Raw genomic sequence first — 15,274 nt, 5'->3', positions numbered from 1 at the left:
TTTTGTAAAATAAGAATAAAATAAAAAATTAATATAAAATAATATAATTTTTCTTATAATTTTATAAATTATTGAAGAATAAAGTGAGAATATAAAAAATATTCATCAAAACTTTTTGAAAAATTTTTATTTATAATTTGTTTAAAAGTTTAATTTTCCTTTTCACATAAATTAAAATTTTTAAAATTTTAAAATATTGAAAACTAAAACACCTTTTTTTATTATATATCTTTTAATTTATTAATAATATATAAAATTTATATCCAAACAATAATAATAATAATAATAATAATACGATAACTCCGTTAATCCAATTTTTAAATCAATTGATACCTCTAATAATTTTTAAAAGAAAGTGAATAAGTGTTTAATAAAATATTATTTCTTTCATTAATGTATTGGATTTGGTGAAAAAAAAAAAATAAAGACTGATTTAATAAATTATTAATTTTTATGACTTTTCGAAATGTAACGATCAAATGACAATAAATAAACTGTTCTGTCAGATTTACTGCTAAAAAAAGGCCTTTACACTTTTCGTTCTTTGAGTCACGTTTTCGAATGACATGAGTAACATGATTCCACTTCGATGTAATAGTATTTACGGCTCCAATATTCTCCAATCCATGGTCAATTGTCAAGCAACTCAAACAGTTCATCTTGTTTCACCTAAGCCAGCTTTCTGTCTTCGTCTCTCCACCATCAACCAACGACCATGTCTTCCAACACGAGCCCTAACCCTCACCCTCACATCCTGGTGTTCCCATACCCAGCACAAGGCCACATGCTTGCTCTTCTCGACCTCACCCACCAACTCTCTCTCCGTGGTCTAACCATCACCGTCTTAGTCACCCCTAAATGCCTCCCTTTCCTCTCTTCTCTCCTCTCTTCTCAACCTTCTTCTATTACTCCTCTTGTCCTCCCTTTCCCTTCTCACCCTCTCGTCCCACCAGGCATTGAGCATGTTAAAGACCTCGGCAGCACCGGGAACCTTCCCATTATGGCCGCTTTAGGGAAACTTTACGACCCTTTAGTCAACTGGTTCAACGCTCACCCCAACCCTCCAGTTGCCATCCTCTCTGATTTCTTCCTTGGTTGGACTGAACACCTTGCAACCCGCTGGCAAATCCCCAGGATAACTTTCTTCTCGTCCGGTGCGTTTCTGGCTTCTGTGTTTGTTTATATTTGGAATAACGTTGAAAAAGTGAAGTCTTTGAGTGAAGTCAAGTTTGGTCATCTCCCTGGATCCCAGCCGTTCAAGCAGGAACATTTGCCATCCGTGTTTAAGCACTACAAACGATCCGATCCTGATTGGGAGTTTGTCAAGGATGGCATGATTGCAAATACGAAGAGTTGGGGTTGTGTTTTTAATACCTTCGATGCTTTGGAAACTCAGTATGTTCAATGTTTCAAGGGGCATGTAGGTCATAATCGTGTTTTCACTGTCGGGCCACTTAGTTTGACAGGCCCTGATGTATCTGGTAGGGGCAATTCTGGTTCTGACCCAAATGACAAAGTGTTGGCTTGGCTTGATGGATGCCCCGATGGCTCGGTTGTTTATGTTTGCTTTGGGAGTCAAAAGCTGTTGAGAAAGGAACAAATGGAAGCCTTGGCTAATGGGCTTGAAAAGAGTGGGACACGTTTTATCTGGGTGGTCAAACCAGGTACGACCCAACAGCAGGATGACGGGTACGGAGTTGTACCCGATGGGTTTGAGAAGCGGATGGCAGGTCGGGGTTTGGTGGTAAAGGGGTGGGCGCCACAAGTGTTGATACTGAATCACAAAGCGGTGGGTGGGTTTCTGAGTCACTGTGGGTGGAACTCGGTTTTGGAAGGGATAGTGGGAGGAGTCGTGATATTGGCTTGGCCTATGGAGGCTGACCAGTATTTGAACGCCAGGCTCTTGGTGGATGATATGGGCGTGGCTGTTAGGGTGTGCGAGGGTGCAGACTCTGTTCCTGACTCAGATGAACTAGGCGGGGCCATCGCTGAGCCAATGACTGAGGGCGGAGGAGTGAAGGCCAAGGCGAAAGATCTGAAAGACAAGGCTTTGGCTGCAATGAGTGATGCGGGGAGCTCCATGAAAGATTTGGATAGATTTGTGGAAGAATTGGGTCAACTTGGTGGGAGATAAATCCTGTTGTTTCATCCGACCAGGCTTCTTTTCTCAATAAACAACACCTTAGGAGAAGAAATATAGTATATCGATGAATGTGTCCACTGCATCTGATATAAGCAACTAGCCTAGTGAGGAAGAGGGGAAGATAGCGTCCCCTCTTACCTAGAGCAATATATCAGAAGAAATGGAGCTTTTTCTTGATGCAGTATTATTATCCAAGAGGTTTTATGTATGCATATGTACAAATATACTTGGCAATCCTAGCTGATTGCAAGTAACATAAAACTTCCCTGATTAAACATTTGATGTCATTCTTGTTTCATTTTTTAACATAAAACTTCCCTCAACTTGTGCTGCTTATCATCAAGCAGGAAAAAATAAGTCTCAGAACTAAAAAGAAATGAAAACAAAGGTGTTCATAGGGGAGACAATCTTTAAACTCAAACACCAAAATTTTCTCATTTTGATAAACAAAATTGTAGCAGTATGTTTTTTATCTGTCAAGAGTGGGAAGAACGCAAGTCAACCACCCACCTTTAAGTAGAGAAAGTCCAACTGGTTTCAGTAGTGCACTGTTCAGGCAAACAGCTCAAGCCTGAAGGCCCAATACTATTCATAAAAGGCCTGCAGACTTCATGGATTTCCCTGCATCCTGCACTGCAAATCCGAAAAACGCATTTAGTTTGATCAAGAAGGGATGCAGCATATGGGCTACCCTTCTCTCTAGTCATCCTATGTCTATCATAATTGGGTCGATCTTGGATTAGTATGACTGACCAGGAGTATGGAGAAATTCATTAAATTCATTACAACCAAATGATCTTCTTCTATAGAAATTCGGCTCATGCAAAACCGGCCCAACTGTTTGTGGCGATTACAATTTATTCATTTTATTGATTCTCAACTGAAGTACTACCAAAGTTGTACTTGTAAAGGACATGTTCAATCCTGCACCATGCATGCCAACCGTGCAGCTGCATATCCAATACTCGTCAAACACAATGTCCCATTGCTGATATGATGTTGCTTTCCACTCTTGAGCTCAACACAAATTACACTGATAACATTAATAATTTGTTATAACGTCCATTTCTTGATATCTATCATCTTTGAATCTCTTCATACAAATTCTGATCATAGCTGTTTCTCTGAACTTATCCATCATGTCCTCAAGAGCCATTCATACTCGCAGTGTCACACAGTACGTTCCATTCATCCTTTTCTTGACAAATGAAATGCTTCACCTAATCCCGATATGACAAATAGCATTCCATGATTTCGGCTCCCAGTGTTTTGAAATTGAACGTCGTAAATGCTCCAGCTCTATACTTCCTGACAAGCCAGAATTATTTGCAGTATTCTGCTAAAGCCATGTGAGGGAATTGTCACTTGAATTCAAAGATCTATCAGCAAATATTCCATCTTTTGCTCTCCATGTGGGCGCAGTCTACTGAACTTAAACAATTGTTCTAGTTGTTTCATTGTGGAGGCAAAAAAAAAAAAAAAAACATATATTATTGGAAAGATCAGAAAAGTGACCACAAACAAGGATCGATCATTGAAACCTTTTTCTCCACATGCTCATCTGTCCTCTAAAGTCACGAATAATGATAACTTCACCAAATGTAACTATCATTTTGCATCAAGATATTAGGGAAAAACAAGATGAGACCCCACTCCACTCGACCTTTTGACTGCCCCAGCATCTCTCTGGTGATTTATCATTTTTTCTTGAATTACAATCAATGTAAGTAAATACCAGATAGACCCTCACTGCAAAGACAAATGGCAGCAAGATATAAGCATCAAGAATCAGGCAAAAGATTACGGTGCCACGTCCAATTCTGTCCACAACAGTGACATATAACTCTTGGTCAAATTAAGCCAACTTCATGATTACAATCCTAGCTGGGAAGGCCCAGCTAGTCTGCTAGCAAGAGGCCAAGAACTTAACCAAACTTTGAATTTTTATCCTGATTTAGATGAACTTTGGTTTGCAGACGTGATTATGACTTTGGTGATGCTGACATATGTATATGAAACCCACACGGATGCCAACCATACCCAACCCACCCATGACTTCCTGAGCAGAGGGCTGACTTTTAAGGCAGGAGATGTTCATGTTGGCTGGCTGCTATATATTCCAACAGGCAGAAACATATAGAAGCAATAGGAAATGATGATTTTGTGTACATCTACTGCTTATTTCTCTTAATAAAAGCTCTTATGGTATTCATTTTTTCACTTTAGTAAACTAATACTACTAACTATAGCTGATTCTCTGCAACGGAAAGCTCAGCATTTCCTCAGTTGATTACTGAATATCTCTATTCTTTAGTATTTATTGGAAATACAATATAATTGAGCAATTGATCCTCTTTCTTGATTCATTATTTATGAGATCTTTTCGTTCATGATAAATGCATTTGATGATATTAGTTTCTAGTTGACTTTCAAAGGGTACAGAAAATGTCCAAGATGTAAACCAAAGCTGAGTTTGGAGATTACTTGTCTATATATACTTGTGATCATTTGAGAAATCAGTTGAAACAATCGACAAAAGAGAAATAACGTCCAAACTTTCTCAAAGAAAACCATCTGCCTACTATTGAAAAACTTCCAAAAAAAATCCACAGGAAAAGCTCCATGTTATCGGCAGTTGTGTGGACAATGAAAAGAAAGAAAGCAAGGCAATTGGCAATAGATGATGATAGAGATAAACACCGCCAAAGGGTTGAAAAGGGCCAATCTTCAATTCTAATCATGCTGATGGTCCATCCCCATCGTTCATGGGACCCCAACCTATGTGCTGTTCCTTTGTTGCATACTAATAATCTTTTTCTTGCTTTCAATGTCAGCATCAACAATATTTTCTTTTCTAATCCTTACTCCCCTCGATTGTTTATTTGAAACCAATCTAGTCTTGTCTGGTTACTGCTACTAAAGATAATCTTAGCTTCTTATAGTTTCAGTCAAATAATGTTCGGGTATGTATAAAGCTAGCTGACCATAGAAACTACAAACACTTACAAGTACACAGTCCCAGCATAACGGTCAGGCTTACAAATGAATCTAGGTTCAGAATGGAGAGAACTACACAAACTAGCTTCTCTAAGAGCTTAGAAACATGGTACTCAAAACTTATGGAGGTGCAGGGAGGCCATCCTTGTCCAAATGAATACCAAAGAAGATGGGGTAGATTTATCCAATTAGATATGCACATCTTGTTCTTAAATTGTGCTGCCACCCAATCAGCAGCTTGACTAGCTAATCTATTGTAGTCCGAATCCTTCAAACTTGTTTTGCTTGGCCTGGATGTCACGTTCAAAAGGATGAATTCTCCAAATACCTTTCCACTGATTCTGACAAATGTTGTTATACAATAGCACAGAATCATAATTCTTCTCAACCGCTTGGATTCTGGTACTTCCACTCCTCCTTTTAAAACCATAGATAGCCTCAGCTTCAATGCAGGAATTGACTCTTAGAAAGCTGTACCCAAAAAAAAAGCTAATTAATTTGGCTGGAGTACTAACTAAAATGGGGCCTCAACAGTTATGTTGAAATCATTTCTTGCTACAATTTGAAGATATAAAAATTAGAAAGTGGGTTTTGGAAAGCAACTAAGTCATTGGACATATGAACATTTTTTATATATTGAATATCTAACATAAAGTAATCACCAGGAAAAAAAATTTGATCACATTACTGATTACACTTCAAATAACTCAGTTTCACACATTGATAAGAATGGATCTCATTGTATAATGCTTTACTCCACTAATTACATTTATGAGTTGTAGGGTGGACCAACAATATAGATTTACTGATTCTTATAATTTCTTTAGAGTTTTGAGTTATCAATGTTTTTGAAAAGAATTGTATGAAAGATTAATTATATCATATTATAACAAGTAAGAACATCCCATCACTTGACTAATATTCATCTATCATACAACCAGAGGAACCTAAGAAAAAGCAAAACAGAAATGCCAATCACTTCGCAAATTGCAATCCAACTCGAATGAACAATGGACTCCAATGCAAGATTTACAGAACACAAACAATGAAACGTCCATATTTACACAAATATTCTTTTTTATACTCCAATCTACAAATTATTTATCAAAGTCCATAAGGGAAAGAAAAGAAGGCGGATAAACAAAATCAAAGCTAAAAGCTTCAAGAAGAAATACAACCAATTCTACATTTCTACTCAGCTCTCCACTTGGCTGATGAAACCAAAGAATATTTACAGCGATTCCTACTACAGCTGCTCCCAAACAACAACATTACCGGGGGCAAAAGCCTATACTGAATCTATCCTAACAATCCTTCATCGCAAGTCCCAACAAACCTACAAAGTCTTATTTCATATTAAGTCGAACTCAACTCTCTGGTGTCAATATACCGGCACCTCAATCTCAAAACTGGCAAGAAGTACCAAGCCTCTGTATCTGCCTCTGACCTAAGATATCGGATTTACGTATATCAAATGCCGGGTGGAGCAACTCCTGAAACTTCTCCAAGAAGAAGGCCCATTCCTCATCGTTCATGTCACCCAGCTTCACAAAGCCCACACTTGCAGGAAGCTGCTCATTTGCACTCCTATGCCCGTATGAGCTAGTCAGATATCCATTCTCTTGTTTTGTTCCAGAAATTTTTGAATACTTCTGGCTCTTGTCACCTATGCTCGTATCCTTAAGTGACATCGAAAGCTTTGAAATGGATGGGATCCTTTCAAGAGCTTTGAAAGCAGAAAAACCCTCCTGCTCTGCTTCTCCTTCACTTTCGGCATCTTCCTCAAAGCATTCCTCCAGCTTTGAAAGTGGAAAACGGTTATTCACAAATCCATTTCCAAATTGGAATGGTGATCTGGTCATAAAATCATCTGTAGCCACTTTTGGGGTTAAGTCTGATTCTGGTTCCTCACAGTCAATATCAAACTGGAATTCAGCATCTTCCACATCAGACTTAGGAGATGACAGCTCCCTCTCTGCTACCAACCTCCTCGCCTCGAGACAAACAACCTCTAGCTCACTAGGTTCCTCTTCTCCACTCCGAAATTCCCTACTCATCATCTCACCAATTTCAGCAAGACACAGACCAAAAGCTGCAGCTTCCTTAAGGAAAATTGTGCAGAGTACCAGAACACGGAGACAAGCCTCCCGTATCATGGGAAGTTCCCTCCGCAGCATCTCACAATCCTTAAAAGGATTTAGCTTTTCTATGTACTCAAGTTCATCCTCGGAGAAAGGAATCGAAGCCTGAGGCCAATGCATCCACTCAAAGTATGGATCCTCCAAAGTTTCCGGCAAGCAAAGGCCATGATCAATAGGAATGAGTTCTACCTGACCAAACCTCCCAATGCCATCAAGCTTCCGCACTAAAAGGTTTCCTGCATGCCTGTCCGTGTTAAATATCCGTATATCAAGTATCCCTATGCGGTGCACAGCAGAAACAGGGAAGCTTGAGGGTCCATGATCACCAGCATCAAAATCATGAGGTATAAACTGTTGGAAAGATGCAATCTTGCTAACCAGATTCTTCTTGTGATGCTTATGTCCATTCACGCCATCATTGACATTGAAGACCGAGTGAGTAATCTTCACTAGTGCTGTCGGTGGCACATTCGCAAAATGATCATAGTCCAGAAGGTAAGCCACAACTTCTCTGAAACCAGTCTCCCCTACGCGAACCGAACGTTTCAAACCTGGTTGTCCAATGGCTTTCCCAACAAAGCCTTTTGGATTGTTTGGTGCAAAAGGTTCTTCATCTGTGGGCTTTACAATTGCAGCACTCTCACCTCTAGGATTCCTAAAATAGTAGGCACCCCCCAGACCACTATGAACAGGAAGTGGATCAACACCCATTTTAATTGCCTTAACAATGTCCTTCACCACAACTTTTAATATGTCAAAGCTATCAGAGTGCCCCAGTATCTCTATAGGACCACTTCTATCTCTCTGCTGAAGATCCCTTCCAGTAGGCGAAAGACAAGGTGTTGAGGAGCTTCTATGTAGATAGTTCCGTGTTAGGAGAAGTGGAGAATCATTCCGTACAGCACTAAGATCATTCTTCAACTCCACATCCCCAAAAGTCAGCGAGCTTTGCTCTGTGGGGAAATTAAGGGCGGCCTGCAACCTTCTTTTAACTGTATGAGCATTGTCACTGCGATCCAAATCCATGCCCAAGACACAACCAGTCTCTGTTTGCACAAAAACCCGTCTCCTCCAAGAAGGTTGTCTCCCTTCCATTCCATTGTTCCTAGGATATTCCCCTCTAAGAGGACTTTTAAACACTGCCACTGCCATCTGAGTCTGAACAGGACTGTCCAATTTACGAGACATGAAAAGTCAAGAAAAACCAATCACTGCTTTCCTGGCAACTGGAGGCAGAGGCAACAATGGAAGAGAGCTTATTCCCCTCCAAGAAGACCCCGAACTCCAAAGCCAATAGCAGATGAACAAGAAAAAACTCCAATTCACCAACAATCATCAACCAAAGAAACCAAAACTAAAAACCCAACCCAAAAACTTAAAAAGAATAAAAAAACAGAACCAAATCGATAGAACATAAAGATCTATCCCTATACTTCATTGAACGAGCCATTTTTAATAGCCATATACAGTAGGAAACCCGGAAAAACCTGCAAAAAAGAACCCAGACTTAAATCAAAACCCTGATTTTGATTTAGCACATAAAAAGAATTATTATCATTATACATACCCAAACATTCTTTAAATGGTCAGAACTTAGACAAACCAGTCTAAAGCTAGCTACTGCAAAATAAGAACCCAGATTTGAATCAAAACCCTGATTTTGATTTAGCACATAAAAGAATTATTATCATTATACATACCCAAACGTTCCCTAAATGGCTAGAACTCAGACAAACTAGTGTAAAGCTAGCTAAGTAAAGCAGCAGTAACCAAAATCAATGCATCCATGAAATCTAAAACAAACACAATCCCACATCCAAAAAGAACAGAGTAAAATTAAAGCATTTTTTCAATATTCAAAATTTTCAATTAATTCAACAAATATAAATAAAAAAGAGAACTCTTTAGACATTGAATCTTCAACGTTCCATTTTACTTCAAGCCCCGACACTGAACCTAGGAAAAACCGAACAAAAAACAGTTTAAACCAACGAATTTAACAAAGTTAACTTACCGGATATCGAGATCTGAAGGAAGGGTACGAAGAAATCTCGATTACCCGCCTTCTCGATTAAATTAATCCCGAGTTACTTCAAGAATCGGAATAGACGAGTCAAATAAAGGGAAGGAATCAGGGGAAGTGTAAAAGGAGGCAAGAATCGTCCAGATTGACTCAGTTGCCTAAACACAGGAAAGCTTCATTCTTTTTCTATATCTTTCTCTTTCTTTCTTTTCCTTTTTACCTTTCAGCTTTGTCTCCTTCCTCGAAGAAACGTTCTTTAACTCAATTGCCATGCCTTTCTAGGGTTAATTAACTAACCCTGGTTAACTATATCACTTTGCTTTCTCTCTCTCGCTAATTTTTATCATTTTTGGGTTTTTTTCTTTTTTTGGCCTCTGTTTTGTTTAGGAAAAATAGAAGGATCTAGAACGAGGAATGTGGACCGTTGGATGTAAGTGAAAGGAGAGGAAGAGCGAGCGCCGTTGGATGGATTTTGCTATTGGGATTTGTATGTGAAGGTGAGTTCGAGGGAGTCACCCATCTTTCCCGGGTAGTGATAGCCAATGGCCCGATTTTAGTAATCTTATAATTATATCTTGACATAGAATTAAATAAATAATATAAATATATTTTTATATAAATCGAGATATAATATTTGAAATTTTATTTTAATTTGAGATCGATTTAAAAGAATAATCAACTCAATTATTTTGAATTAAAAAAAAACATCAATTGAATCGAAATGAATTAAAATTTATTTTATGAATTATTTTGTTATTTTTATTTTTTATTATAAAATTTATTTAATAAAAAATAAAAGTTAAAAAAAAACCCAAAAAAAGTGAAAGCTTTAAAAATAATAAAAAATTAAAAAATTAAAAGAGGTATTATGTGGATAATGTATATGAAATAAAATACTTTAAATTCGTTTTTAACTCGATTTTATTTTTAAACAAACTTTAATTTAATCTGTATTTTTTTTAAATGCACTAATATTATATAGATATAAATCAAAATTAATCAAATATAAATTTTTTAATCATTCTTACTTTTATTAATTTTTTTATAAAATTTAATAATAAAAAATAATTTTAATAAATAAAAAAGTAAAAAAAATAAATTTTTATAAAATAATAAAATAAGGAAGGGAAGAATGCTGCATAAAAACCCTCTGATTTTCTCATCCTTTACAAAATTAATATTATTGATTTTTTTTTGGGAGCTTTAAAATCCAATTAAAAAATGAAAAGCTATCCACTTACATACATGTTATATTTTTAATTTTACTTTAGAATTTAAAAAATATAACATTTAATTGATATAAATAAACTTTTACTCTTTAAAATATTTAAAAAATCAGATTTTTATTAAAAAGTTTTCTCATAAGAAATTACTTCAACTCATTTGTTTTTTATTCAAATGAGTTGTTTGATTGTGAAGGGATGTTTTTGGATTTGTTGCTTTGATTTGATTATGTGGTCCAAAGGCCGACAAAAAAGGGATAATTTATTTATTTTATTTTTGGACTGCTTGAAAAATGGCATAAATTGACATATGTGCCCTTTCTGGCACTAACCTTTTGTCACATCCAACCAAGACAAATGGGGGCAATCTTGGATATTATCTTTATTGGATTATAATAAAAAATTTGATTTACCCTAATCAATCCAAAATTAAAAGGATCACTTAGGATTGACAATAAATCGAATCAAAATAGATTTTTGCTCATCTTGAATTTGATCTGATTTTATAATAAAAAAATTTAAACCCAATTTGATTTGATTTTTTTTATTTTTTTATATCTGAATCCAAACAAAATATGATATTATATAAATCGTATCTAATCCGAAATTGATAAAATATTATTTTTAAAAATATAAATTATTATTTTTTAAATATAAATATATAATTATATATAAATAAAAAATTAAAAAATAATTTTTAATATAATATCAGATCGGATCAAGTTAAGTTTACTTAAAATTCGAATTTGATTTTCTCTTAATAATATCATATCCGACTCGACTCGAAACTCGAATTTAAAAAAAAAAATTGATCTTATATGATCGGATTGAGTAGTATCGAAATCTGTCGGGCTCAAATTGAGCTACCAACCCTAGTATCACTAACTCCCATTTTTTAATTTTTACGCATGGAGTTTTTTGAAAGTAATTTTGTTGGCTCGGCCAATTACTCCATAAACTTTTCCATATTATTTCATGTTAAACATTAAAGGAGAAAATGATTTAGATTTGATTTGATTTAATATTTTTAATAATATATAGTATTATAAATTTTTAAAATTCGATTTCAATTCAAACTAATTTTTTATATTATTTGATCTAACTTTAATTAAATTTTATCAGTTTAATTTGATTCATTAATTTTTTTATTTTTTATATATTATTTTAATATAAATTTTTAATATTTTTAAATATTTTTAAAATAAATTAATTATTTTTATTTTATAAAAATTTAAAACATATATAAAAACTAATAAAAATATATAACTCAGTTTGATTTAATTAATTTCTATTTTTCATTTCTTAATTCAAAATTTAATCCGAATTTAATATATATGTTTAATAGTTGAATTTAATTTAAATCAAATAAAAAAATTAAAATGAACACTACGATTTTAAACTAATTTTCAACCTTTTTTCCTTACCCCTACTAAACATATTTAATAAATAGCATATAGTAAATTTGAAATTTAAATATTAACACCTTCAAATTCTTTCTTTTTTTGTCTCTAAATTACAACTTGCTTTGTTAAAAAAGTTTATCCATGAAAGATTGGAAAAAAAAAAAAAATGCAAATTTTCCTTTGGGTACAGAATCAATTAATCAAATCAATGCAATTTAAAGTAAGATCTTGCCTTAAGATCTTGCCTCCATGATGCATTAAACTTTCCAAATTAAATTCTTGTAAAAATGGGTATTTAATGGTCAAGTGGGAGAGTTAGATCTCAAAATAGTTCCCTTTTTATTGTGGTTGATGATCAAATATAATTATAATGTCTTTGAATTGAGTTTTTTTTTTAGAGGATATGACAGAATTGAAAAAATAATTTAAATTCTCATGTTTGGACATCAAATTTAAGAGGCATGTAAGTGAAAATAATTGTCATTTTTTCACTTGATTTTGTTAAATATTAAATTTTGATAATTAAAATTAAGAGTTTAACGTTTTATCAATAGATCATACAATTGTTAATAAATAATTATCATTTTTTATTTCTACTTTAAAATAAAATATTTGAATAAAAATAAAAATCATATACTAATATAATTCCACATAATTTTTATTTATCCCCTTTATGTTTACAAGTAAAAAAGAATAGGTTTTTCGATTTCGAATATATTTTTATTTTTTTATATAACAGGTAAAATGTTTAATTTAAAATTTTCAAACACAAAATCTTTACTCAAATCTCATTTTATCGTAAATCATTTAATTATATCTTATTCAAATGAAATTGAGTAATTTAAATTTTGTCGTAAATTTTTTTTTTTAAGTCCCTCGATAAGCCTACATTTGCCTTTGTTTTATTTAAAATCAATGGGTGATGCAAAGTCATAAACAAAATTTTCAAAGAAAATGTGTTGTTTTGTAATTGATCCAAAAATTTTCCCTTTGAATTGAAAATTTTATTTTAAATTATGATTGATGATTCATCAGCTTGACCAGTTAGTAAGCATTTGTTATTTAACAAAACTTAGGTTTGATTTGGATAATCAATACAAAAACATTTTTAACGTACCATCACATTGTTTTTTATTTATTTATTTTAATCATTTTGACGGTAGGAACAAGTACAAATGACAATTAGCAGAGTCCGGATAAGTTTTTATTCAATTGAATCTCTTAAAATTTATATATGAATTCGGTTTAATATTAAAATAATATTTTTTATTTAATTTATAGATTTATAAAATATAATTGATATGATTCAAAATTAATTTAATATAATATTTTTGTTAAATTAATAATTTTTAATATAATAAATATAATTAAATAAATAATAAAAAATATATTTTTTGTATATCCCTAGATTGAAGTGATGTCATCTAAAATTTAATCTTAAAAGAAAATCGACTCGACCTTTAAATTAAAAAAAAATTAATCTTATTAAATCAAATACAAAAATCATTGATCATGTCACTCTCTTTATCTAAAGAAAAAGGAAAAGAAAGAATCAATTTGAAGTTCAAGAAATTGAAATTGAAGAAAATAATTATTATTATATAACTGAAATCTAAAAAGAAAAAAAAAAAACCCTTTATTTACTATAAGGTTTGACTGATGAACATGATTTTGTCTGACAGCCAGCAATTTTCCTCCCTACAATTCAATTCTAAGATCTCTTTTCTTGATCAATTTGATTGGTCCCCACTTGTCCAGATTTCCCCCTGTGATGTCTTGTCTGAAGAGTAATGAAACAGGGAAAGCATACTGTTACTGCCACCATAACACGTTAAACAACTTGTATTTTCATTTTCCTCATTTATTAAAAAAAAAAAGTGTTTTATTTTCAACGAAAAATGTCAACAAATTCCAGCTCAATTCCAAGACTTTTACTTTGAAAAAAGACTGTTTTAAAGTGTAATTTTCCATCCACTTTTTTCTAGTTAAAATCTCCAAAATACCTATTATAATAATAATATATATTTGATTCAAAAGGTCTATTTTGTCAATTCCTGCTGAAAATCAATGATACACTTATGAACAAATCCTTCCATTATAAAATGGTTTGAAACTAATAAAAAAAAACCCTTTATTTATGTATGAATTTTCTTTTTAGTAAATTAGTAGCTAATTTGCATAAAAACTTTATTTACGTATGAATTTTTTTTTTTTAGTAAATTAGTAGCTAATTTGCATAAAAACATCTTTTCATATCTTACACTTGATAGTGGGCAAGGCAATATTGAAATTTTCATAAAAAACATAAATACATAAATGTCGAACTTAATTATTTTTTTCGTATAAAAAAATTCTTAATTTGAGATAAATAACAAGATTATAGATAATAAAATTTAAATTTTAAACTTACAGAATATCATATTTGAAAAATGAATATATGAATCAATTAGATTAAATTTTATGTTAAATTTATTACTTAATTATTGATGTTAACATTATACTACTAAAGTAATTTAAGATAATGTTAAAAGAAGAGCTTTCATGAAAGTGAAATTAAACCTTTTTGCCTTTTTTTTTAATTCTTAAGGTGTAAAAGATAGTTATGAACTTATGATATTTGTTTTAAGAACAAGCAACTAACAATGAGGAGCAATTAAGAATAAACATGTGAGTATGGTTAATGAAATTAAACATAATGCAATGTTCTCTATTTAACAACCAAAGCCATTTTGATATATTGAATTGGTTCAACTACTCCATTTTAAAATTCAACCAATTAAGATGAAGAAAAATATCTCCAATGGCTAGCTTGTTTCATAATCTCTACTCATAATTATTGTGTTTTATGATAATAAAATGAGAAAATGGATTTAAGAGTGTTTATAAATATTTATTAATTATTAATTCAATAGCTCGTTAATGAATTATAAAATTTTTTTATTAATTATTAATTTAATTATTAATTGACTCATCTTCAATACGATTAAAACATTATATAGGATTATGAAAGCATAAGATGTTTAGTGGGAAGTTTGTTTGTTTCGGTCAATGAGAGTTAATTGAGTTGATAAAGATTGAATACTTTATTTGTAAGATTTAGATTTGATTTTCGCTATTAGTTATCTCCTTTAATTAATGATCTATAAATCTAATATAAATATTTTTTGAAATTTATGATTTACTTTAACCTTAAAAAAAAAGCTTCTTTGTCTCATCCATCTCCTATCTATATTCATGATTTTCCATTAACCATATGGTATGAATAATAATGTAAAATATTTTTTTTTTACAATTTAATGGGAGAAAAAACCCAAAAAAAAATCAAAATTTTTGAGTTTGTTACA

At 32.5% G+C, this 15,274-nt stretch overlaps 2 pseudogenes across 2 annotated transcripts; one reads left to right on the top strand and one right to left on the bottom strand.

The window, feature by feature from the left end:
• Positions 1-605: 605 nt before the first annotated feature.
• Positions 606-2,258, top strand: LOC111281483 (UDP-glycosyltransferase 89A2 pseudogene; annotated as a pseudogene).
• Positions 2,259-6,199: 3,941 nt separating this feature from the next.
• Positions 6,200-9,535, bottom strand: LOC111281931 (phosphatidylinositol 4-kinase gamma 5 pseudogene; annotated as a pseudogene). 2 transcript variants are annotated; one of them, XR_016342067.1, is made up of 3 exons: positions 9,296-9,535; positions 8,849-8,901; positions 6,200-8,768 (listed from the first exon to the last, which is right to left on the bottom strand). The product of XR_016342067.1 is annotated as a phosphatidylinositol 4-kinase gamma 5 pseudogene, transcript variant X2 (transcript). The 2 variants fall into 2 exon arrangements; XR_016342066.1 differs by lacking the exon at positions 8,849-8,901.
• Positions 9,536-15,274: the final 5,739 nt, after the last annotated feature.

Source organism: Durio zibethinus, chromosome 5 (genome assembly GCF_047325235.1).
Source record: "Durio zibethinus cultivar Kanyao isolate XHJ-2024 chromosome 5, ASM4732523v1, whole genome shotgun sequence".
Taxonomy (NCBI): domain Eukaryota; kingdom Viridiplantae; phylum Streptophyta; class Magnoliopsida; order Malvales; family Malvaceae; genus Durio; species Durio zibethinus.
This window is presented reverse-complemented; position numbering and strand designations above follow the sequence as displayed.